This window comes from Thermobia domestica, chromosome 1 (genome assembly GCF_964235325.1).
Source record: "Thermobia domestica chromosome 1, izTheDome1.hap1.1, whole genome shotgun sequence".
In the NCBI taxonomy this organism is placed as follows: Eukaryota; Metazoa; Arthropoda; class Insecta; order Zygentoma; family Lepismatidae; genus Thermobia; species Thermobia domestica.
Window position 1 is genome coordinate 165,139,524 of NC_137454.1, and position 1,851 is coordinate 165,141,374.

Genomic DNA, 1,851 nt, shown 5'->3' on the forward strand with positions numbered 1-1,851 from the left:
AGCCTACAGTGTGTTAAGCTGAGATTCGGCGAGGGTAGAGGTCATGAAGTGACATGAGGGTAAAGATATTGAAAAGGACCGTGAGAAATGTAGATTTTTCTTCTTCTGTTCATACCTGTTTATTAATAAGTTAATCTTAATAAATTACTATTTATTCCTATTACCAACTATTTTAGAAAAATGAAATATTTATACAAAATAATTGGCAGCGGTAGGATTCGAACCCACGCCTCCGGAGAGACTGGTGCCTAAAACCAGCGCCTTAGACCGCTCGGCCACGCTACCTGATTAATGTATACACTTGCACTATAATAATTCTTGAAACGAACTCTGTATCAAACAAATATTTTGCACTTAGAAGCCGGTTAGAAAGGTAGGTGGAGATCGAATCCTGTCTAAAAGTCTAGTGAAATATGCTGTTTACACATTTTTATCAAATTCTTTTTTAGAAATTTTTTTATGGGATTCTCGTATCTCCATCTGAAAGAAACGAATTTCTTAGCAATTATACTGAATTAATTCTTAGGATGAAATAGGTTATATAACGTAATTAATGTATAACTGCAGAACAGATAATAATAATTTAGTAGTATAAATATAGCTGTTACCGTTAGAATTAGAACATTATTACCAACTAGTTACTACATCGTCGCAACTAGTGGTGGCAAATTTCAGAACTAAGGCAGGTGAATGAAAAAGGCACAAGACCTAAAAATCATTTCGCGGCACTAGTCCTAAACGGCACAAGACCTAAAAATAATTTCGCGGCATAAGACCTAAACGGCACTAGTCCTAAAAGGCACAAGACCTAAAATTTAGGACTAGTGCCTATATTTTTAGGACTTATGACGTTTAGGTCTTGTGCCGTTTAGGACTTATGAATGTCACCTCATTTAGATACTGTTTTATCCAAGTATGTTCCAAATGTATTTTACAGAATGTGACATAACTTTGTTTTCGAAGAAGAAGTGTTTTAAATATGTCACACTAGACACTGTTTTTAAGAATTAACGCTTTTTAGACGCGCGAAGCACACTTTTTATACACTATTTTGTCAATTTTTCCCTCAAAAGCTGTTCTGAAAGTGTTTAAATGATTTTTTTTTTTTTTTTTTTGCAGTGCTTTAGGCGAAAGAAATGAAAGGAAAGAGGGACTGACCAATTAATGTAGACAGAATTCACTAGTGTAATTGGAAAGACTTGGTATGAGGAGAAGATAGACTATGTAATGATTCAGGACAGATTTTGGAATGCCTTTAGAAAAGAACCTTCTCGAGCCAACATTTACTTTCATCATAACCTAGCGCTGGTCGAAGTAGATATTCAATTGAAACAAGTAGCCAGAAGAAAACTAGGTAAAAAGAAATTGAATACTGAAAAGTAAATTCCGCAATTTTTCGGAAATTCAGAATTTTTCTGAATTAAAGAATTTTCTAAATTCCGGAATTTTCCCGAAATCAGAAATTTTCTAAATTCTGGAATTTTGACGAATTACGGATGTTTTCCGAAATCTGAAATTTTTCCGATTTTACTTTCAGGATTCCGGAAGTAAAAATTCCGCAACTGACCATCCCTAATTCCAACTGGAAGGAAGACAAAATATTAAAAACAAAAATCAGTTAATTTTGAAATATATTGGTCTTTGCTAAATCCAAACAAAGGAAGTTTTATGTTTTCAAAATAATTATTAATGTCCAAAACAGAAAATTAATAGGATTATATTGGGAAAGAACTGATAGAATCACTCTTGATTGTTGGTAAAATCATTAATGAAAAGCAGAAACTGACAATCAAACGATAACATATAGCAAATTGTTTTACCGTTCATAATTGAATAAACCCAACCAGGGTT

The 1,851-nt window shown here is 33.1% G+C and overlaps 1 non-coding gene across 1 annotated transcript; it reads right to left on the bottom strand.

Moving 5' to 3' along the window:
* Positions 1-203: 203 nt before the first annotated feature.
* Positions 204-285, bottom strand: TRNAL-UAG (transfer RNA leucine (anticodon UAG)). Its single transcript has one exon. It is a non-coding gene; the product is annotated as a tRNA-Leu (tRNA).
* Between the last annotated feature and the right edge of the window lie 1,566 nt (positions 286-1,851).